Here is a 24,490-nt window from a genome sequence, read left to right on the forward strand (position 1 = left end):
AACATAGAGAATTCTTGCTCACGATAGCCCGTACAGTAGCTCCAGCAAACAATGCATATTATATTTGAAAGCAAAAAATATCATAATTTTTAGACCACACCGATCCAAACTGAACAAAAGAAATGAACTTGTATCATCATGCCGACAAAGGCACTATTATGTAATACTTGAACCTGTACGTTTTAATTAATATGTTAATTTGCGAAGTTTATAATGTGTATATGTATATGCGGCTCAGCCTCATTTAATGAATTCAAACGGAAACTTACATCATATGATGTGCAGTTCTGTTGGTGTTCAACTTTGTTTCTTCAATCAGTCAATATATATAATTTAATGTTACATTTCAAAATACAGAAACACTCAAATAGATGTAAATTGATCAATTACGCTTTCCATACTCGTATAGCGTATATTAGTACTGTCAACTGTCAAGTTTGTGAGACAGTATAACACAACCGGCTAAAATGTAAATATATACGAAACTTGAAAATGTCAATAAGTCGTTAAAATGGTTAGTGGATACAATTCACACAGTGTGTGTGTATTAGCAATTGCCATTATATGCAGATATATTAAGAAACCAATTTATATTTTTCTTGTTTGTCCTTTAACTAGGATATAATAGAATTGACAAGTGACGCCATTTCGGTGCAGTTTTGTTGTGTTCAGGCAAGTGATGTGTATTTATTTATTAATTTATTTCAACAAATGAAACTCTGTTCATTAGCAGGTCCGTAATTGCATTAATGTCAACTTTTCAATTAATCGTTATATATGTGGGAACTCATTACATACATATGGATTTGTTTATTTTGTTTTCATGTTTTAGGACGTAGTAGCTGAGAGCAGTAAAATTAACGTGTCATCGCGTGTCTTCATTTCATCGATCCTAAAAGGTGTAGATGAATTCATAGAGGGCATCGCACTATCGCTTCTTCCCGGGGAATACGTACACGTAAATACGTCGAACATAGGTAACGTATGTTGCTGCAATGTAGTAAACAGAGCGTTTGAAATATTTGTACCCACTCAAAACATCAATATTTAGTCACATAATATGTTATTAACAAATCCTGATTCCAGTCAACTCATTTCAGCAGACTTGACGCTGTAAGTACTTATAATGCTTCTTGTATGGTATTATACACACTGCTGTTCCTTGTATCAGATTGTCACTTGAATGGGCAATAGAAGATTTGTCGTTCGCTGCGAGAACTCGCGTAGTGCGTGAACGACGCGATAGAACGTTTGTCGCAAAAAAGGAATAGTACCTTACTTTATAAACAATGAACATCAATAATGGCGTATAGCACATTACTGAGCGTGGTAACAAATTTTGTACGCGTTTCTCCAATCCCTAGCGAAGTTTTGAAACTACTACGACGCTATGACGCTATGGTTCTGTTGTTACATTCGATTTCACGCATACCGTGAGATCTCACAGTGAACGTTAAATGGTATAACTTTACTTGACGTATATAGCGTATTTAATGTGGTTTGAATGCAGGCAAATATAACGCGAAGTGTGAGAGCGCCCTCCCATTTGTATGAATTGTTTGCATTTGGTTTATACTTTTGGAGGTACCAATATTTAAGGCTTCGATGGTGAACTCAATCAGTGTATTCTTGGGAAATGTCTACTAGACGTATATGGAAACTTACTATGTAAGGTAAAGTTGACAATGAGGGAATTCAAAATAGTTTGCAGACATGGTTCTGTATGGTTTTGTAGACATGGTTCTGTATGGTTTTATAAACATGGTTCTGTGTGGTTTTCTAGAGAAGGTTCTGTATGGTTTTGCAGACATGGTTCTGTATGGTTTTCTAGACATGGTTCTGTATGGTTTTATAGACATGGTTCTGTATGGTCTTCTAGACATCGTTCTGTATGGTTTTGCAGACATGGTTCTGTATGGTTTTGTAGACATGGTTCTGTGTGGTTTTCTAGACATCGTTCTGTATGGTTTTGCAGACATGGTTCTGTATGGTTTTGTAGACATGGTTCTGTATGGTTTTGTAGACATGGTTCTGTATGGTCTTCTAGACATCGTTCTGTATGGTTTTGCAGACATGGTTCTGTATGGTTTTGTAGACATGGTTCTGTATGGTTTTATAGACATGGTTCTGTATGGTTTTATAGACATAGTTCTGTATGGTTTTCTAGACATCGTTCTGCATGGTTTTCTAGACATCGTTCTGTGTGGTTTTCTAGACATAGTTCTGTATGGTTTTGTAGACATGATTCTGTATGGTTTTGTAGACATGGTTCTGTATGGTTTTGTAGACATGGTTCTGTATGGTTTTGTAGACATGGTTCTGTATGGTCTACTAGACATAGTTCTGTATGGTTTTCTAGACATGGTTCTGTGTGGTTTTCTAGACATGGTTCTGTATGGTTTTGTAGACATGGTTCTGTATGGTTTTATAGACATGGTTCTGTATGGTTTTATATATATCGTTCTGTATGTTTCTCTAGACATGGTTCTGTATGGTTTTATAGACATAGTTCTGTATGGTTTTGTAGACATGGTTCTGTATGGTTTTGTAGACATGGTTCTGTATGGTTTTCTAGACATGGTTCTGTGTGGTTTTCTAGACATGGTTCTGTATGGTTTTGTAGACATGGTTCTGTATGGTTTTATAGACATGGTTCTGTATGGTTTTATATATATCGTTCTGTATGTTTCTCTAGACATGGTTCTGTATGGTTTTATAGACATAGTTCTGTATGGTTTTGTAGACATGGTTCTGTATGGTTTTGTAGACATGGTTCTGTATGGTTTTCTAGACATGGTTCTGTATGGTTTTCTAGACATGGTTCTGTAAACATGGTTCTGTATGGTTTTATATATATGGTTCTGTATGTTTCTCTAGACATAGTTCTGTATGGTTTTATAGACATAGTTCTGTATGGTTTTGTAGACATGATTCTGTATGGTTTTCTAGACATGGTTCTGTATGGTTTTCTAGACATGGTTCTGTATGCTTTATATACATAGTTCTGTATGGTTTTGTAGACATGGTTCTGTTTGGTTTTATAGACATGGTTCTGTATGGTTTTTTAGACATGGTTCTGTATGGTTTTCTACACATGGTGCTGTGTGGTTTACAGACATAGTTCTGTATGGTTTTATAGACATGGTTTTGTATGGTTTTCTAGACATGGTTCTATATGGTTTTGCAGACATGGTACTGTATGGTTTTATAGACATGGTTCTGTATGGTTTTATAGAGATGGTTCTGTATGGTTTTCTAGACATGGTTCTGTATGGTTTTCTAGACATGGTTCTGTATGGTTTTGCAGACATGGTTCTGTATGGTTTTGTACACATGGTTCTGTATGATTTTCTAGACATGGTTCTGTATGGTTTATATACATAGTTCTGTATGGTTATGGACATAGTTCTGTATGGTTTTGTAGACATGGTGCTGTATGGTTTAGCAGACATGGTACTGTATTGTTTTCTAGACATAGGTCTGTATGGTTTTCTAGACATGGTTCTGTATGGTTTTGTAGAAATGGTTCTGTATGGTTTTGTAGATATGGTTCTGTGGTTTTGTAGACATGGTTCTGTAGACATGGTTCTGTGTGGTTTTCTAGACATAGTTCTGTATGGTTCCGTAGACATGGTTCTGTATGGTTTTCTGGACATGGTTCTGTAGACATGGTTCTGTATGTTTTTCTAGACATAGTTCTGTATGGTTTTGTAGACATGGTTCTGTATGGTTTTCTAGACATGGTTCTGTATGGTTTTCTAGTCATGGTTCTGTATGATTTTCTAGACATACTTCTGTATGGTTTTGTATACATGGTTCTGTATGGTTTTCTAGACATGGTTCTGTATGGTTTTATAGACATGGTTCTGTATGATTTTCTAGACATGGGTCTGTATGTTTTTGTAGACATGGTTCTGTATGGTTTCTAGACATAGTTCTGTATGGTTTTCTAGACATGGTTCTGTATGCTTTTATAGACATCGTTCTGTATGGTTTTATAGACATCGTTCTGTATGGTTTTCTAGAGATGGTTCTGTATGGTTATATAGACATTGTTCTGTATGGTCTTCTAGACATCGTTCTGTATGGTTTTCTAGAGATGGTTCTGTATGGTTTTATAGACATGGTTCTGTATGGTTTTGTAGAAATGGTTCTGTATGGTTTTGTAGATATGGTTCTGTATGGTTTTGTAGACATAGTTCTGTAGACATGGTTCTGTGTGGTTTTCTAGACATAGTTCTGTATGGTTCTGTAGACATGGTTCTGTATGGTTTTCTAGACATAGTTCTGTATTGTTTTGTAGACATGGTTCTGTATGGTTTTCTAGACATGGTTCTGTATGGTTTTCTAGACATGGTTCTGTATGATTTTCTAGACATACTTCTGTATGGTTTTGTATACATGGTTCTGTATGATTTTCTAGACATGGTTCTGTATGGTTTTATAGACATGGTTCTGTAGGATTTTCTAGACATGGTTCTGTATATTTTTGTAGACATGGTTCTGTATGGTTTCTAGACATAGTTCTGTATGGTTTTCTAGACATGGTTCTGTATGCTTTTATAGACATCGTTCTGTATGGTTTTATAGACATCGTTCTGTATGGTTTTCTAGAGATGGTTCTGTATGGTTTTATAGACATGGTTCTGTATGGTCTTCTAGACATCGTTCTGTATGGTTTTCTAGAGATGGTTCTGTATGGTTTTATAGACATGGTTCTGTATGGTTTTCTAGACATAGTTCTGTATGGTTTTCTAGACATGGTTCTGTATGGTTTTCTAGACATGGTTCTGTATGGTTTTGTAAACATAGTTCTGTATGCTTTTGTAGACATGGTTCTGTATGGTTATGTAGACATGGTTCTGTATGGTTTCGTAAAAATGGTTCTGTATGGTTTTCTAGACATGGTTCTGTATGGTTTTATAGACATGGTTCTGTATGGTCTTCTAGACATCGTTCTGTATGGTTTTGCAGACATGGTTCTGTATGGTTTTGTAGACATGGTTCTGTGTGGTTTTCTAGACATCGTTCTGTATGGTTTTGCAGACATGGTTCTGTATGGTTTTGTAGACATGGTTCTGTATGGTTTTGTAGACATGGTTCTGTATGGTCTTCTAGACATCGTTCTGTATGGTTTTGCAGACATGGTTCTGTATGGTTTTGTAGACATGGTTCTGTATGGTTTTATAGACATGGTTCTGTATGGTTTTATAGACATAGTTCTGTATGGTTTTCTAGACATCGTTCTGTGTGGTTTTCTAGACATAGTTCTGTATGGTTTTGTAGACATGGTTCTGTATGGTTTTGTAGACATGGTTCTGTATGGTTTTGTAGACATGGTTCTGTATGGTTTTGTAGACATGGTTCTGTATGGTCTACTAGACATAGTTCTGTATGGTTTTCTAGACATGGTTCTGTGTGGTTTTCTAGACATGGTTCTGTATGGTTTTGTAGACATGGTTCTGTATGGTTTTATAGACATGGTTCTGTATGGTTTTATATATATCGTTCTGTATGTTTCTCTAGACATGGTTCTGTATGGTTTTATAGACATAGTTCTGTATGGTTTTGTAGACATGGTTCTGTATGGTTTTGTAGACATGGTTCTGTATGGTTTTCTAGACATGGTTCTGTATGGTTTTCTAGACATGGTTCTGTAAACATGGTTCTGTATGGTTTTATATATATGGTTCTGTATGTTTCTCTAGACATAGTTCTGTATGGTTTTATAGACATAGTTCTGTATGGTTTTCTAGACATGATTCTGTATGGTTTTCTAGACATGGTTCTGTATGGTTTTCTAGACATGGTTCTGTATGCTTTATATACATAGTTCTGTATGGTTTTGTAGACATGGTTGTGTATGGTTTTATAGACATGGTTCTGTATGGTTTTTTAGACATGGTTCTGTATGGTTTTCTACACATGGTGCTGTGTGGTTTACAGACATAGTTCTGTATGGTTTTATAGACATGGTTTTGTATGGTTTTCTAGACATGGTTCTATATGGTTTTGCAGACATGGTACTGTATGGTTTTATAGACATGGTTCTGTATGGTTTTATAGAGATGGTTCTGTATGGTTTTCTAGACATGGTTCTGTATGGTTTTCTAGACATGGTTCTGTATGGTTTTGCAGACATGGTTCTGTATGGTTTTGTACACATGGTTCTGTATGGTTTTCTAGACATGGTTCTGTATGGTTTATATACATAGTTCTGTATGGTTATGGACATAGTTCTGTATGGTTTTGTAGACATGGTGCTGTATGGTTTAGCAGACATGGTACTGTATTGTTTTCTAGACATAGGTCTGTATGGTTTTCTAGACATGGTTCTGTATGGTTTTGTAGAAATGGTTCTGTATGGTTTTGTAGATATGGTTCTGTGGTTTTGTAGACATGGTTCTGTAGACATGGTTCTGTGTGGTTTTCTAGACATAGTTCTGTATGGTTCCGTAGACATGGTTCTGTATGGTTTTCTGGACATGGTTCTGTAGACATGGTTCTGTATGTTTTTCTAGACATAGTTCTGTATGGTTTTGTAGACATGGTTCTGTATGGTTTTCTAGACATGGTTCTGTATGGTTTTCTAGACATGGTTCTGTATGATTTTCTAGACATACTTCTGTATGGTTTTGTATACATGGTTCTGTATGGTTTTCTAGACATGGTTCTGTATGGTTTTATAGACATGGTTCTGTATGATTTTCTAGACATGGTTCTGTATGTTTTTGTAGACATGGTTCTGTATGGTTTCTAGACATAGTTCTGTATGGTTTTCTAGACATGGTTCTGTATGCTTTTATAGACATCGTTCTGTATGGTTTTATAGACATCGTTCTGTATGGTTTTCTAGAGATGGTTCTGTATGGTTATATAGACATTGTTCTGTATGGTCTTCTAGACATCGTTCTGTATGGTTTTCTAGAGATGGTTCTGTATGGTTTTATAGACATGGTTCTGTATGGTTTTGTAGAAATGGTTCTGTATGGTTTTGTAGATATGGTTCTGTATGGTTTTGTAGACATAGTTCTGTAGACATGGTTCTGTGTGGTTTTCTAGACATAGTTCTGTATGGTTCTGTAGACATGGTTCTGTATGGTTTTCTAGACATAGTTCTGTATTGTTTTGTAGACATGGTTCTGTATGGTTTTCTAGACATGGTTCTGTATGGTTTTCTAGACATGGTTCTGTATGATTTTCTAGACATACTTCTGTATGGTTTTGTATACATGGTTCTGTATGATTTTCTAGACATGGTTCTGTATGGTTTTATAGACATGGTTCTGTATGATTTTCTAGACATGGTTCTGTATATTTTTGTAGACATGGTTCTGTATGGTTTCTAGACATAGTTCTGTATGGTTTTCTAGACATGGTTCTGTATGCTTTTATAGACATCGTTCTGTATGGTTTTATAGACATCGTTCTGTATGGTTTTCTAGAGATGGTTCTGTATGGTTTTATAGACATGGTTCTGTATGGTCTTCTAGACATCGTTCTGTATGGTTTTCTAGATATGGTTCTGTATGGTTTTATAGACATGGTTCTGTATGGTTTTCTAGACATAGTTCTGTATGGTTTTCTAGACATGGTTCTGTATGGTTTTCTAGACATGGTTCTGTATGGTTTTGTAAACATAGTTCTGTATGCTTTTGTAGACATGGTTCTGTATGGTTATGTAGACATGGTTCTGTATGGTTTCGTAAAAATGGTTCTGTATGGTTTTCTAGACATAGTGCTATATTGTTTTATAGACATGGTTCTGTATGGTTTTGTAGACATGGTTCTGTATGGTTTTGTAGATATGGTTCTGTATGGTTTTGAAGACATGGTTCTGTAGACACGGTTCTGTGTGGTTTTCTAGACATAGTTCTGTATGGTTCCATAGACATGGTTCTGTATGGTTTTCTGGACATGGTTCTGTAGACATGGTTCTGTATGGTTTTCTAGACATAGTTCTGTATGGTTTTGTAGACATGGTTCTGTATGGTTTTCTAGACATGGTTCTGTGTGGTTTTCTAGACATCGTTCTGTATGGTTTTGCAGACATGGTTCTGTATGGTTTTGTAGACATGGTTCTGTATGGTTTTGTAGACATGGTTCTGTGTGGTTTTCTAGACATCGTTCTGTATGGTTTTGCAGACATGGTTCTGTATGGTTTAGCAGTCATGGTTCTGTATGGTTTTATAGACATGGTTCTGTATGTTTTTTAGACATGGTTCTGTATGGTTTTCTAGACATGGTGCTGTGTGGTTTTGTAGACATGGTTCTGTGTGGTTTTCTAGACATCGTTCTGTATGGTTTTGCAGACATGGTTCTGTATGGTTTTGTAGACATGGTTCTGTATGGTTTTGTAGAAATGGTTCTGTATGTTTTTTAGACATGGTGCTGTGTGGTTTATAGACATAGTTCTGTATGGTTTTATAGACATGGTTTTGTATGGTTTTCTAGACATGGTGCTGTATGGTTTAGCAGACATGATACTGTATGGTTTTCTAGACATAGGTCTGTATGGTTTTGTATACATGGTTCTGTATGGTTTTGTAGACATGGTTCTGTATGGTTTTGTACACATGGTTCTGTATGGTTTTCTAGACATGGTTCTGTATGGTTTATATACATAGTTCTGTATGGTTATGGACATAGTTCTGTATGGTTTTGTAGACATGGTGCTGTATGGTTTAGCAGACATGGTACTGTATGGTTTTCTAGACATAGGTCTGTATGGTTTTCTAGACATGGTTCTGTAGACATGGTTCTGTGTGGTTTTCTAGACATAGTTCTGTATGGTTCCGTAGACATGGTTCTGTATGGTTTCCTGGACATGGTTCTGTAGACATGGTTCTGTATGGTTTTCTAGACATAGTTCTGTATGGTTTTGTAGACATGGTTCTGTATGGTTTTATAGACATAGTTCTGTATGGTTTTCTAGACATCGTTCTGCATGGTTTTCCAGACATCGTTCTGTGTGGTTTTCTAGACATAGTTCTGTATGGTTTTGTAGACATGGTTCTGTATTATTTTGTAGACATGGTTCTGTATGGTTTTGTAGACATGGTTCTGTGTGGTTTTCTAGTCATGGTTCTGTATGGTTTTGTAGACATGGTTCTGTATGGTTTTATAGACATGGTTCTGTATGGTTTTATATATATCGTTCTGTATGTTTCTCTAGACATGGTTCTGTATGGTTTTATAGACATAGTTCTGTATGGTTTTGTAGACATCGTTCTGTATGGTTTTGCAGACATGGTTCTGTATGGTTTTGTAGACATGGTTCTGTATGGTTTTGTAGACATGGTTCTGTATGGTTTTTTAGACATGGTGCTGTGTGGTTTATAGACATAGTTCTGTATGGTTTTATAGACATGGTTTTGTATGGTTTTCTAGACATTGTTCTGTATGGTTTTGTAGACATGGTTCTGTATGGTTTTCTAGACATGGTTCTGTATGGTTTTCTAGACATGGTTCTGTAAACATGGTTCTGTATGGTTTTATATATATGGTTCTGTATGTTTCTCTAGACATGGTTCTGTGTGGTTTTATAGACATAGTTCTGTATGGTTTTGTAGACATGATTCTGTATGGTTTTATAGACATGGTTCTGTATGGTTTTCTAGACATGGTTCTCTATGCTTTATATACATAGTTCTGTATGGTTTTGTAGACATGGTTCTGTATGGTTTTATAGACATGGTTCTGTATGTTTTTTAGACATGGTTCTGTATGGTTTTCTAGACATGGTGCTGTGTGGTTTACAGACATAGTTCTGTATGGTTTTATAGACATGATTTTGTATGGTTTTCTAGACATGGTTCTATATGGTTTTGCAGACATGGTACTGTATGGTTTTATAGACATGGTTCTGTATGGTTTTATAGAGATGGTTCTGTATGGTTTTCTAGACATGGTTCTGTATGGTTTTCTAGACATGGTTCTGTATGGTTTTGCAGACATGGTTCTGTATGGTTTTGTACACATGGTTCTGTATGGTTTTCTAGACATGGTTCTGTATGGTTTATATACATAGTTCTGTATGGTTTTGTAGACATGGTGCTGTATGGTTTAGCAGACATGGTACTGTATGGTTTTCTAGACATAGGTCTGTATGGTTTTCTAGACATGGTTCTGTATGGTTTTGTAGAAATGGTTCTGTATGGTTTTGTAGATATGGTTCTGTATGGTTTTGTAGACATGGTTCTGTAGACATGGTTCTGTGTGGTTTTCTAGACATAGTTCTGTATGGTTCCGTAGACATGGTTCTGTATGGTTTTCTGGACATGGTTCTGTAGACATGGTTCTGTATGGTTTTCTAGACATGGTTCTGTATGGTTTTATAGACATGGTTCTGTATGATTTTCTAGACATGGTTCTGTATGTTTTTGTAGACATGGTTCTGTATGGTTTCTAGACATAGTTCTGTATGGTTTTCTAGACATGGTTCTGTATGCTTTTATAGACATCGTTCTGTATGGTTTTATATAAATCGTTCTGTATGGTTTTCTAGAGATGGTTCTGTATGGTTTTATAGACATGGTTCTGTATGGTCTTCTAGACATCGTTCTGTATGGTTTTCTAGAGATGGTTCTGTATGGTTTTATAGACATGGTTCTGTATGGTTTTGTAGAAATGGTTCTGTATGGTTTTGTAGATATGGTTCTGTATGGTTTTGTAGACATGGTTCTGTAGACATGGTTCTGTGTGGTTTTCTAGACATAGTTCTGTATGGTTCCGTAGACATGGTTCTGTATGGTTTTCTGGACATGGTTCTGTATGGTTTTCTAGACATAGTTCTGTATGGTTTTGTAGACATGGTTCCTTATGGTTTTCTAGACATGGTTCTGTATGGTTTTATAGACATGGTTCTGTATGATTTTCTAGACATGGTTCTGTATGGTTTTATAGACATGGTTCTGTATGGTCTTCTAGACATCGTTCTGTATGGTTTTCTAGAGATGGTTCTGTATGGTTTTATAGACATGGTTCTGTATGATTTTCTAGACATGGTTCTGTATATTTTTGTAGACATGGTTCTGTATGGTTTCTAGACATAGTTCTGTATGGTTTTCTAGACATGGTTCTGTAGACATGGTTCTGTGTGGTTTTCTAGACATAGTTCTGTATGGTTCCGTAGACATGGTTCTGTATGGTTTCCTGGACATGGTTCTGTAGACATGGTTCTGTATGGTTTTCTAGACATAGTTCTGTATGGTTTTGTAGACATGGTTCTGTATGGTTTTATAGACATAGTTCTGTATGGTTTTCTAGACATCGTTCTGCATGGTTTTCTAGACATCGTTCTGTGTGGTTTTCTAGACATAGTTCTGTATGGTTTTGTAGACATGGTTCTGTATTGTTTTGTAGACATGGTTCTGCATGGTTTTGTAGACATGGTTCTGTGTGGTTTTCTAGTCATGGTTCTGTATGGTTTTGTAGACATGGTTCTGTATGGTTTTATAGACATGGTTCTGTATGGTTTTATATATATCGTTCTGTATGTTTCTCTAGACATGGTTCTGTATGGTTTTATAGACATAGTTCTGTATGGTTTTGTAGACATTGTTCTGTATGGTTTTGTAGACATGGTTCTGTATGGTTTTCTAGACATGGTTCTGTATGGTTTTCTAGACATGGTTCTGTAAACATGGTTCTGTATGGTTTTATATATATGGTTCTGTATGTTTCTCTAGACATGGTTCTGTATGGTTTTATAGACATAGTTCTGTATGGTTTTGTAGACATGATTCTGTATGGTTTTATAGACATGGTTCTGTATGGTTTTCTAGACATGGTTCTGTATGCTTTATATACATAGTTCTGTATGGTTTTGTAGACATGGTTCTGTATGGTTTTGCAGACATGGTACTGTATGGTTTTATAGACATGGTTCTGTATGGTTTTCTAGACATGGTTCTGTATGGTTTTGCAGACATGGTTCTGTATGGTTTTGTACACATGGTTCTGTATGGTTTTCTAGACATGGTTCTGTATGGTTTATATACATAGTTCTGTATGGTTATGGACATAGTTCTGTATGGTTTTGTAGACATGGTGCTGTATGGTTTAGCAGACATGGTACTGTATGGTTTTCTAGACATAGGTCTGTATGGTTTTCTAGACATGGTTCTGTATGGTTTTGTAGAAATGGTTCTGTATGGTTTTGTAGATATGGTTCTGTATGGTTTTGTAGACATGGTTCTGTAGACATGGTTCTGTGTGGTTTTCTAGACATAGTTCTGTATGGTTCCGTAGACATGGTTCTGTATGGTTTTCTGGACATGGTTCTGTAGACATGGTTCTGTATGTTTTTCTAGACATAGTTCTGTATGGTTTTGTAGACATGGTTCTGTATGGTTTTCTAGACATGGTTCTGTATGGTTTTCTAGACATGGTTCTGTATGGTTTTATAGACATGGTTCTGTATGATTTTCTAGACATGGTTCTGTATGTTTTTGTAGACATGGTTCTGTATGGTTTCTAGACATAGTTCTGTATGGTTTTCTAGACATGGTTCTGTATGCTTTTATAGACATCGTTCTGTATGGTTTTATATAAATCGTTCTATGTGGTTTTCTAGAGATGGTTCTGTATGGTTTTATAGACATGGTTCTTTATGGTCTTCTAGACATCGTTCTGTATGGTTTTCTAGAGATGGTTCTGTATGGTTTTATAGACATGGTTCTGTATGGTTTTGTAGAAATGGTTCTGTATGGTTTTGTAGATATGGTTCTGTATGGTTTTGTAGACATGGTTCTGTAGACATGGTTCTGTGTGGTTTTCTAGACATAGTTCTGTATGGTTCCGTAGACATGGTTCTGTATGGTTTTCTGGACATGGTTCTGTAGACATGGTTCTGTATGGTTTTCTAGACATAGTTCTGTATGGTTTTGTAGACATGGTTCCTTATGGTTTTCTAGACATGGTTCTGTATGGTTTTCTAGACATGGTTCTGTATGATTTTCTAGACATACTTCTGTATGGTTTTGTATACATGGTTCTGTATGGTTTTGCAGACATGGTTCTGTATGGTTTTGTACACATGGTTCTGTATGGTTTTCTAGACATGGTTCTGTATGGTTTATATACATAGTTCTGTATGGTTATGGACATAGTTCTGTATGGTTTTGTAGACATGGTGCTGTATGGTTTAGCAGACATGGTACTGTATGGTTTTCTAGACATAGGTCTGTATTGTTTTCTAGACATGGTTCTGTATGGTTTTGTAGAAATGGTTCTGTATGGTTTTGTAGATATGGTTCTGTATGGTTTTGTAGACATGGTTCTGTAGACATGGTTCTGTGTGGTTTTCTAGACATAGTTCTGTATGGTTCCGTAGACATGGTTCTGTATGGTTTTCTGGACATGGTTCTGTAGACATGGTTCTGTATGTTTTTCTAGACATAGTTCTGTATGGTTTTGTAGACATGGTTCTGTATGGTTTTCTAGACATGGTTCTGTATGGTTTTCTAGACATGGTTCTGTATGGTTTTATAGACATGGTTCTGTATGATTTTCTAGACATGGTTCTGTATGTTTTTGTAGACATGGTTCTGTATGGTTTCTAGACATAGTTCTGTATGGTTTTCTAGACATGGTTCTGTATGCTTTTATAGACATCGTTCTGTATGGTTTTATATAAATCGTTCTATGTGGTTTTCTAGAGATGGTTCTGTATGGTTTTATAGACATGGTTCTTTATGGTCTTCTAGACATCGTTCTGTATGGTTTTCTAGAGATGGTTCTGTATGGTTTTATAGACATGGTTCTGTATGGTTTTGTAGAAATGGTTCTGTATGGTTTTGTAGATATGGTTCTGTATGGTTTTGTAGACATGGTTCTGTAGACATGGTTCTGTGTGGTTTTCTAGACATAGTTCTGTATGGTTCCGTAGACATGGTTCTGTATGGTTTTCTGGACATGGTTCTGTAGACATGGTTCTGTATGGTTTTCTAGACATAGTTCTGTATGGTTTTGTAGACATGGTTCCTTATGGTTTTCTAGACATGGTTCTGTATGGTTTTCTAGACATGGTTCTGTATGATTTTCTAGACATACTTCTGTATGGTTTTGTATACATGGTTCTGTATGGTTTTCTAGACATGGTTCTGTATGGTTTTATAGACATGGTTCAGTATGATTTTCTAGACATGGTTCTGTATGGTTTTATAGACATGGTTCTGTATGGTCTTCTAGACATCGTTCTGTATGGTTTTCTAGAGATGGTTCTGTATGGTTTTATAGACATGGTTCTGTATGGTTTTCTAGACATAGTTCTGTATGGTTTTCTAGACATGGTTCTGTATGGTTTTCTAGACATGGTTCTGTATGGTTTTGTAAACATAGTTCTGTATGCTTTTGTAGACATGGTTCTGTATGGTTATGTAGACATGGTTCTGTATGGTTTCGTAAACATGGTTCTGTATGGTTTTCTAGACATAGTGCTATATTGTTTTATAGACATGGTTCTGTATGGTTTTGTAGACATGGTTCTGTATGGTTTTGTAGATATGGTTCTGTATGGTTTTGAAGACATGGTTCTGTAGACACGGTTCTGTGTGGTTTTCTAGACATAGTTCTGTATGGTTCCATAGACATGGTTCTGCATGGTTTTCTGGACATGGTTCTGTAGACATGGTTCTGTATGGTTTTCTAGACATAGTTCTGTATGGTTTTGTAGACATGGTTCTGTATGGTTTTCTAGACATGGTTCTGTGTGGTTTTCTAGACATCGTTCTGTATGGTTTTGCAGACATGGTTCCGTATGGTTTTGTAGACATGGTTCTGTATGGTTTTATAGACATGGTTCTGTATGGTTTTATAGACATAGTTCTGTATGGTTTTGTAGACATGGTTCTGTATGGTTTTGTAGACATGGTTCTGTATGGTTTTGTAGACATGGTTCTGTATGGTTTTCTAGACATCGTTCTGTATGGTTTTGCAGACATGGTTCTGTATGGTTTTGTAGACATGGTTCTGTATGGTTTTGTAGACATGGTTCTGTATGGTTTTTTAGACATGGTGCTGTGTGGTTTATAGACATAGTTCTGTATGGTTTTATAGACATGGTTTTGTATGGTTTTCTAGACATGGTTCTGTATGGTTTTGCAGACATTGTACTGTATGGTTTTATAGACATGGTTCTGTATGGTTTTATAGAGATGGTTCTGTATGGTTTTCTAGACATGGTTCTGTATGGTTTTCTAGACATGGTTCTGTATGGTTTTTCACACATGGTTCTGTATGGTTTTCTAGACATGGTTCTGTATGGTTTATATACATGGTTCTGTATGATTATGGACATAGTTCTGTATGGTTTTGTAGACATGGTGCTGTATAGTTTAGCAGACATGATACTGTATGGTTTTCTAGACATAGGTCTGTATGGTTTTCTAGACATGGTTCTGTATGGTTTTGTAGACATGGTTCTGTATGGTTTTCTAGACATGGTTCTGTATGGTTTTGCAGACATGGTTCTGTATGGTTTTGTACACATGGTTCTGTATGGTTTTGTAGACATGGTTCTGTATGGTTTATATACATAGTTCTGTATGGTTATGGACATAGTTCTGTATGGTTTTGTGGACATGGTTCTGTGTGGTTTTCTAGACATAGTTCTGTATGGTTCCGTAGACATGGTTCTGTATGGTTTTCTGGACATGGTTCTGTAGACATGGTTCTGTATGGTTTTCTAGACATAGTTCTGTATGGTTTTGTAGACATGGTTCTGTATGGTTTTATAGACATAGTTCTGTATGGTTTTCTAGACATCGTTCTGCATGGTTTTCTAGACATCGTTCTGTGTGGTTTTCTAGACATAGTTCTGTATGGTTTTGTAGACATGGTTCTGTATGGTTTTGTAGACATGGTTCTGTATGGTTTTGTAGACATGGTTCTGTATGGTTTTGTAGACATGGTTCTGTATGGTTTTGTACACATGGTTCTGTATGGTTTTCTAGACATGGTTCTGTATGGTTTATATACATAGTTCTGTATGGTTATGGACATAGTTCTGTATGGTTTTGTAGACATGGTGCTGTATGGTTTAGCAGACATGGTACTGTATGGTTTTCTAGACATAGGTCTGTATGGTTTTCTAGACATGGTTCTGTATGGTTTTGTAGAAATGGTTCTGTATGGTTTTGTAGATATGGTTCTGTATGGTTTTGTAGACATGGTTCTGTAGACATGGTTCTGTGTGGTTTTCTAGACATAGTTCTGTATGGTTCCGTAGACATGGTTCTGTATGGTTTTCTGGACATGGTTCTGTAGACATGGTTCTGTATGTTTTTCTAGACATAGTTCTGTATGGTTTTGTAGACATGGTTCTGTATGGTTTTCTAGACATGGTTCAGTATGGTTTTCTAGACATGGTTCTGTATGGTTTTATTGACATGGTTCTGTATGATTTTCTAGACATGGTTCTGTATGTTTTTGTAGACATGGTTCTGTATGGTTTCTAGACATAGTTCTGTATGGTTTTCTAGACATGGTTCTGTATGCTTTTATAGACATCGTTCTGTATGGTTTTATATAAATCGTTCTGTATGGTTTTCTAGAGATGGTTCTGTATGGTTTTATAGACATGGTTCTTTATGGTCTTCTAGACATCGTTCTGTATGGTTTTCTAGAGATGGTTCTGTATGGTTTTATAGACATGGTTTTGTATGGTTTTGTAGAAATGGTTCTGTATGGTTTTGTAGATATGGTTCTGTATGGTTTTGTAGACATGGTTCTGTAGACATGGTTCTGTGTGGTTTTCTAGACATAGTTCTGTATGGTTCCGTAGACATGGTTCTGTATGGTTTTCTGGACATGGTTCTGTAGACATGGTTCTGTATGGTTTTCTAGACATAGTTCTGTATGGTTTTGTAGACATGGTTCCTTATGGTTTTCTAGACATGGTTCTGTATGGTTTTCTAGACATGGTTCTGTATGATTTTCTAGACATACTTCTGTATGGTTTTGTATACATGGTTCTGTATGGTTTTCTAGACATGGTTCTGTATGGTTTTATAGACATGGTTCAGTATGATTTTCTAGACATGGTTCTGTATGGTTTTATAGACATGGTTCTGTATGGTCTTCTAGACATCGTTCTGTATGGTTTTCTAGAGATGGTTCTGTATGGTTTTATAGACATGGTTCTGTATGGTTTTCTAGACATAGTTCTGTATGGTTTTCTAGACATGGTTCTGTATGGTTTTCTAGACATGGTTCTGTATGGTTTTGTAAACATAGTTCTGTATGCTTTTGTAGACATGGTTCTGTATGGTTATGTAGACATGGTTCTGTATGGTTTCGTAAACATGGTTCTGTATGGTTTTCTAGACATAGTGCTATATTGTTTTATAGACATGGTTCTGTATGGTTTTGTAGACATGGTTCTGTATGGTTTTGTAGATATGGTTCTGTATGGTTTTGAAGACATGGTTCTGTAGACACGATTCTGTGTGGTTTTCTAGACATAGTTCTGTATGTTTCCATAGACATGGTTCTGCATGGTTTTCTGGACATGGTTCTGTAGACATGGTTCTGTATGGTTTTCTAGACATAGTTCTGTATGGTTTTGTAGACATGGTTCTGTATGGTTTTCTAGACATGGTTCTGTGTGGTTTTCTAGACATCGTTCTGTATGGTTTTGCAGACATGGTTCTGTATGGTTTTGTAGACATGGTTCTGTATGGTTTTATAGACATGGTTCTGTATGGTTTTATAGACATAGTTCTGTATGGTTTTGTAGACATGGTTCTGTATGGTTTTGTAGACATGGTTCTGTATGGTTTTGTAGACATGGTTCTGTATGGTTTTCTAGACATCGTTCTGTATGGTTTTGCAGACATGGTTCTGTATGGTTTTGTAGACATGGTTCTGTATGGTTTTGTAGACATGGTTCTGTATGGTTTTTTAGACATGGTGCTGTGTGGTTTATAGACATAGTTCTGTATGGTTTTATAGACATGGTTTTGTATGGTTTTCTAGACATGGTTCTGTATGGTTTTGCAGACATTGTACTGTATGGTTTTATAGACATGGTTCTGTATGGTTTTATAGAGATGGTTCTGTATGGTTTTCTAGACATGGTTCTGTATGGTTTTCTAGACATGGTTCTGTATGGTTTTTCACACATGGTTCTGTATGGTTTTCTAGACATGGTTCTGTATGGTTTATATACATGGTTCTGTATGATTATGGACATAGTTCTGTATGGTTTTGTAGACATGGTGCTGTATGGTTTAGCAGACATGATACTGTATGGTTTTCTAGACATAGGTCTGTATGGTTTTCTAGACATGGTTCTGTATGGTTTTGTAGACATGGTTCTGTATGGTTTTCTAGACATGGTTCTGTATGGTTTTGCAGACATGGTTCTGTATGGTTTTGTACACATGGTTCTGTATGGTTTTGTAGACATGGTTCTGTATGGTTTATATACATAGTTCTGTATGGTTATGGACATAGTTCTGTATGGTTTTGTAGACATGGTTCTGTGTGGTTTTCTAGACATAGTTATGTATGGTTCCGTAGACATGGTTCTGTATGGTTTTCTGGACATGGTTCTGTAGACATGGTTCTGTATGGTTTTCTAGACATAGTTCTGTATGGTTTTGTAGACATGGTTCTGTATGGTTTTATAGACATAGTTCTGTATGGTTTTCTAGACATCGTTCTGCATGGCTTTCTAGACATCGTTCTGTGTGGTTTTCTAGACATAGTTCTGTATGGTTTTGTAGACATGGTTCTGTATGGTTTTGTAGACATGGTTCTGTATGGTTTTGTAGACATGGTTCTGTATGGTTTTGTAGACATGGTTCTGTATGGTCTTCTAGACATAGTTCTGTATGATTTTCTAGACATGGTTCTGTGTGGTTTTCTAGACATGGTTCTGTATGGTTTTGTAGACATGGTTCTGTATGGTTTTATAGACATGGTTCTGTATGGTTTTATATATATCGTTCTGTATGTTTCTCTAGACATGGTTCTGTATGGTTTTATAGACATAGTTCTGTATGATTTTGTAGACATGGTTCTGTATGGTTTTGTAGACATGGTTCTGTATGGTTTTCTAGACATGGTTCTGTATGGTTTTCTAGACATGGTTCTGTAAACATGGTTCTGTATGGTTTTATATATATGGTTCTGTATGGTTTTATAGACATAGTTCTGTATGGTTTTGTAGACATGATTCTGTATGGTTTTATAGACATGGTTCTGTATGGTTTTCTAGACATGGTTCTGTATGCTTTATATACATAGTTCTGTATGGTTTTGTAGACATGGTTCTGTATGGATTTATAGACATGGTTCTGTATGTTTTTTTAGACATGGTTCTGTATGGTTTTCTAGACATGGTGCTGTGTGGTTTACAGACATAGTTCTGTATGGTTTTATAGACATGGTTTTGTATGGTTTTCTAGACATGGTTCTATATGGTTTTGCAGACATGGTACTGTATGGTTTTATAGACATGGTTCTGTATGGTTTTATAGAGATGGTTCTGTATGGTTTTCTAGACATGGTTCTGTATGGTTTTCTAGACATGGTTCTGTATGGTTTTGCAGACATGGTTCTGTATGGTTTTGTACACATGGTTCTGTATGGTTTTCTAGACATGGTTCTGTATGGTTTATATACATAGTTCTGTATGGTTATGGACATAGTTCTGTATGGTTTTGTAGACATGGTGCTGTATGGTTTAGCAGACATGGTACTGTATGGTTTTCTAGACATAGGTCTGTATGGTTTTCTAGACATGGTTCTGTATGGTTTTGTAGAAATGGTTCTGTATGGTTTTGTAGATATGGTTCTGTATGGTTTTGTAGACATGGTTCTGTAGACATGGTTCTGTGTGGTTTTCTAGACATAGTTCTGTATGGTTCCGTAGATATGGTTCTGTATGGCTTTCTGGACATGGTTCTGTAGACTTGGTTCTGTATGGTTTTCTAGACATAGTTCTGTATGGTTTTGTAGACATGGTTCTGTATGGTTTTCTTGACATGGTTCTGTATGGTTTTCTAGACATGGTTCTGTATGATTTTCTAGACATACTTCTGTATGGTTTTGTATACATGGTTCTGTATGGTTTTATAGACATGGTTCTGTATGGTTTCTAGACATAGTTCTGTATGGTTTTCTAGACATGGTTCTGTATGCTTTTATAAACATCGTTCTGTATGGTTTTATAGACATCGTTCTGTATGGTTTTCTAGAGATGGTTCTGTATGGTTTTATAGACATTGATTCTGTATGGTCTTCTAGACATCGTTCTGTATGGTTTTCTAGAGATGGTTCTGTATGGTTTTATAGACATGGTTCTGTATGGTTTTCTAGACATAGTTCTGTATGGTTTTCTAGACATGGTTCTGTATGGTTTTCTAGACATGGTTCTGTATGGTTTTGTAAACATAGTTCTGTATGCTTTTGTAGACATGGTTCTGTATGGTTATGTAGACATGGTTCTGTATGGTTTCGTAAACATGGTTCTGTATGGTTTTCTAGACATAGTGCTATAGTGTTTTATAGACATGGTTCTGTATGGTTTTGTAGACATGGTTCTGTATGGTTTTATATATATCGTTCTGTATGTTTCTCTAGACATGGTTCTGTATGGTTTTATAGACATAGTTCTGTATGATTTTGTAGACATGGTTCTGTATGGTTTTGTAGACATGGTTCTGTATGGTTTTCTAGACATGGTTCTGTATGGTTTTCTAGACATGGTTCTGTAAACATGGTTCTGTATGGTTTTATATATATGGTTCTGTATGGTTTTATAGACATAGTTCTGTATGGTTTTGTAGACATGATTCTGTATGGTTTTATAGACATGGTTCTGTATGGTTTTCTAGACATGGTTCTGTATGCTTTATATACATAGTTCTGTATGGTTTTGTAGACATGGTTCTGTATGGATTTATAGACATGGTTCTGTATGTTTTTTTAGACATGGTTCTGTATGGTTTTCTAGACATGGTGCTGTGTGGTTTACAGACATAGTTCTGTATGGTTTTCTAGACATGGTTTTGTATGGTTTTCTAGACATGGTTCTATATGGTTTTGCAGACATGGTACTGTATGGTTTTATAGACATGGTTCTGTATGGTTTTATAGAGATGGTTCTGTATGGTTTTCTAGACATGGTTCTGTATGGTTTTCTAGACATGGTTCTGTATGGTTTTGCAGACATGGTTCTGTATGGTTTTGTACACATGGTTCTGTATGGTTTTCTAGACATGGTTCTGTATGGTTTATATACATAGTTCTGTATGGTTATGGACATAGTTCTGTATGGTTTTGTAGACATGGTGCTGTATGGTTTAGCAGACATGGTACTGTATGGTTTTCTAGACATAGGTCTGTATGGTTTTCTAGACATGGTTCTGTATGGTTTTGTAGAAATGGTTCTGTATGGTTTTGTAGATATGGTTCTGTATGGTTTTGTAGACATGGTTCTGTAGACATGGTTCTGTGTGGTTTTCTAGACATAGTTCTGTATGGTTCCGTAGATATGGTTCTGTATGGCTTTCTGGACATGGTTCTGTAGACTTGGTTCTGTATGGTTTTCTAGACATAGTTCTGTATGGTTTTGTAGACATGGTTCTGTATGGTTTTCTTGACATGGTTCTGTATGGTTTTCTAGACATGGTTCTGTATGATTTTCTAGACATACTTCTGTATGGTTTTGTATACATGGTTCTGTATGGTTTTATAGACATGGTTCTGTATGGTTTCTAGACATAGTTCTGTATGGTTTTCTAGACATGGTTCTGTATGCTTTTATAAACATCGTTCTGTATGGTTTTATAGACATCGTTCTGTATGGTTTTCTAGAGATGGTTCTGTATGGTTTTATAGACATTGATTCTGTATGGTCTTCTAGACATCGTTCTGTATGGTTTTCTAGAGATGGTTCTGTATGGTTTTATAGACATGGTTCTGTATGGTTTTCTAGACATAGTTCTGTATGGTTTTCTAGACATGGTTCTGTATGGTTTTCTAGACATGGTTCTGTATGGTTTTGTAAACATAGTTCTGTATGCTTTTGTAGACATGGTTCTGTATGGTTATGTAGACATGGTTCTGTATGGTTTCGTAAACATGGTTCTGTATGGTTTTCTAGACATAGTGCTATAGTGTTTTATAGACATGGTTCTGTATGGTTTTGTAGACATGGTTCTGTATGGTTTTGTAGATATGGTTCTGTATGGTTTTGAAGACATGGATCTGTAGACACGGTTCTGTGTGGTTTTCTAGACATAGTTCTGTATGGTTCCATAGACATGGTTCTGTATGGTTTTCTGGACATGTTTCTGTAGACATGGTTCTGTATGGTTTTCTAGACATAGTTCTGTATGGTTTTGTAGACATGGTTCTGTATGGTTTTCTAGACATGGTTCTGTGTGGTTTTCTAGACATCGTTCTGTATGGTTTTGCAGACATGGTTCTGTATGGTTTTGTAGACATGGTTCTGTATGGTTTTATAGACATGGTTCTGTATGGTTTTATAGACATAGTTCTGTATGGTTTTGTAGACATGGTTCTGTATGGTTTTGCAGACATGGTTCTGTATGGTTTTGTAGACATGGTTCTGTGTGGTTTTCTAGACATGGTTCTGTATGGTTTTGCAGACATGGTTCTGTATGGTTTTGTAGACATGGTTCTGTATGGTTTTGTAGACATGGTTCTGTATGGTTTTTAGACATGGTGCTGTGTGGTTTATAGACATAGTTCTGTATGGTTTTATAGACATGGTTTTGTATGGTTTTCTAGATATGGTTCTGTATGGTTTTGCAGACATGGTACTGTATGGTTTTATAGACATGGTTCTGTATGGTTTTATAGAGATGGTTCTGTATGGTTTTCTAGACATGGTTCTGTATGGTTTTCTAGACATGGTTCTGTATGGTTTTTCAGACATGGTCCTGTATGGTTTTGTACACATGGTTCTGTATGGTTTTCTAGACATGGTTCTGTATGGTTTATATACATGGTTCTGTATGATTATGGACATAGTTCTGTATGGTTTTGTAGACATGGTGCTGTATGGTTTAGCAGACATGATACTGTATGGTTTTCTAGACATAGGTCTGTATGTTTTTCTAGACATGGTTCTGTATGGTTTTGTATACATGGTTCTGTATGGTTTTGCAGACATAGTTCTGTATGGTTTTGTACACATGGTTCTGTATGGTTTTCTAGACATGGTTCTGTATGGTTTATATACATAGTTCTGTATGGTTATGGACATCGTTCTGTATGGTTTTGTAGACATGGTGCTGTATGGTTTAGCAGACATGGTATTGTGTGGTTTTCTAGACATAGGTCTGTATGGTTTTCTAGACATGGTTCTGTATGGTTTTGTAGAAATGGTTCTGTATGGTTTTGTAGATATGGTTCTGTATGGTTTTGTAGACATGGTTCTGTAGACATGGTTCTGTGTGGTTTTCTAGACATAGTTCTGTATGGTTCCGTAGACATGGTTCTGTATGGTTTTCTGGACATGGTTCTGTAGACATGGTTCTGTATGGTTTTCTAGACATAGTTCTGTATGGTTTTGTAGACATGGTTCTGTATGGTTTTCTAGACATGGTTCTGTATGGTTTTCTAGACATGGTTCTGTATGGTTTTATAGACATGGTTCTGTATGATTTTCTAGACATAGTTCTGTATGTTTTTGTAGACATGGTTCTGTATGGTTTCTAGACATAGTTCTGTATGCTTTTGTAGACATGGTTCTGTATGGTTACGTAGACATGGTTCTGTATGGTTTCGTAAACATGGTTCTGTATGGTTTTCTAGACATAGTGCTATATTGTTTTATAGACATGGTTCTGTATGGTCTTCTAGACATAGGTCTGTATGGTTTTCTAGACATGGTTCTGTATGGTTTTGTAGAAATGGTTCTGTATGGTTTTGTAGATATGGTTCTGTATGGTTTTGTAGACATGGTTCTGTAGACATAGTTCTGTGTGGTTTTCTAGACATAGTTCTGTATGGTTCCGTAGACATGGTTCTGTATGGTTTTCTGGACATGGTTCTGTAGACATGGTTCTGTATGATTTTCTAGACATACATCTGTATGGTTTTGTATACATGGTTCTGTATGGTTTTCTAGACATGGTTCTGTATGGTTTTATAGACATGGTTCTGTATGATTTTCTAGACATGGTTCTGTATGTTTTTGTAGACATGGTTCTGTATGGTTTCTAGACATAGTTCTGTATGCTATTGTAGACATGGTTCTGTATGGTTATGTAGACATGGTTCTGTATGGTTTCGTAAACATGGTTCTGTATGGTTTTCTAGACATAGTGCTATATTGTTTTATAGACATGGTTCTGTATGGTCTTCTAGACATCGTTCTGTATGGTTTTCTAGAGATGGTTCTGTATGGTTTTATAGACATGGTTCTGTATGGTTTTCTAGACATAGTTCTGTATGGTTTTCTAGACATGGTTCTGTATGGTTTTCTAGACATGGTTCTGTAGACATG

The 24,490-nt window shown here is 36.2% G+C and overlaps 1 protein-coding gene across 1 annotated transcript in view; it reads left to right on the forward strand.

Moving 5' to 3' along the window:
* The first annotated feature begins 850 nt into the window (after positions 1-850).
* The window catches only part of LOC102806213 (adhesion G protein-coupled receptor D1-like), a 47,407-nt gene continuing 23,767 nt past the window's right edge, over positions 851-24,490 (forward strand). Inside the window, exon 1 of the mRNA XM_085498446.1 lies at positions 851-977. The gene's annotated coding sequence lies outside the window, so the exon portion shown is untranslated. The remainder of the gene's footprint in view (positions 978-24,490) is intronic.

This window comes from Saccoglossus kowalevskii, chromosome 4, assembly GCF_978046115.1.
Source record: "Saccoglossus kowalevskii chromosome 4, keSacKowa6.1, whole genome shotgun sequence".
Taxonomy (NCBI): Eukaryota; Metazoa; Hemichordata; class Enteropneusta; family Harrimaniidae; genus Saccoglossus; species Saccoglossus kowalevskii.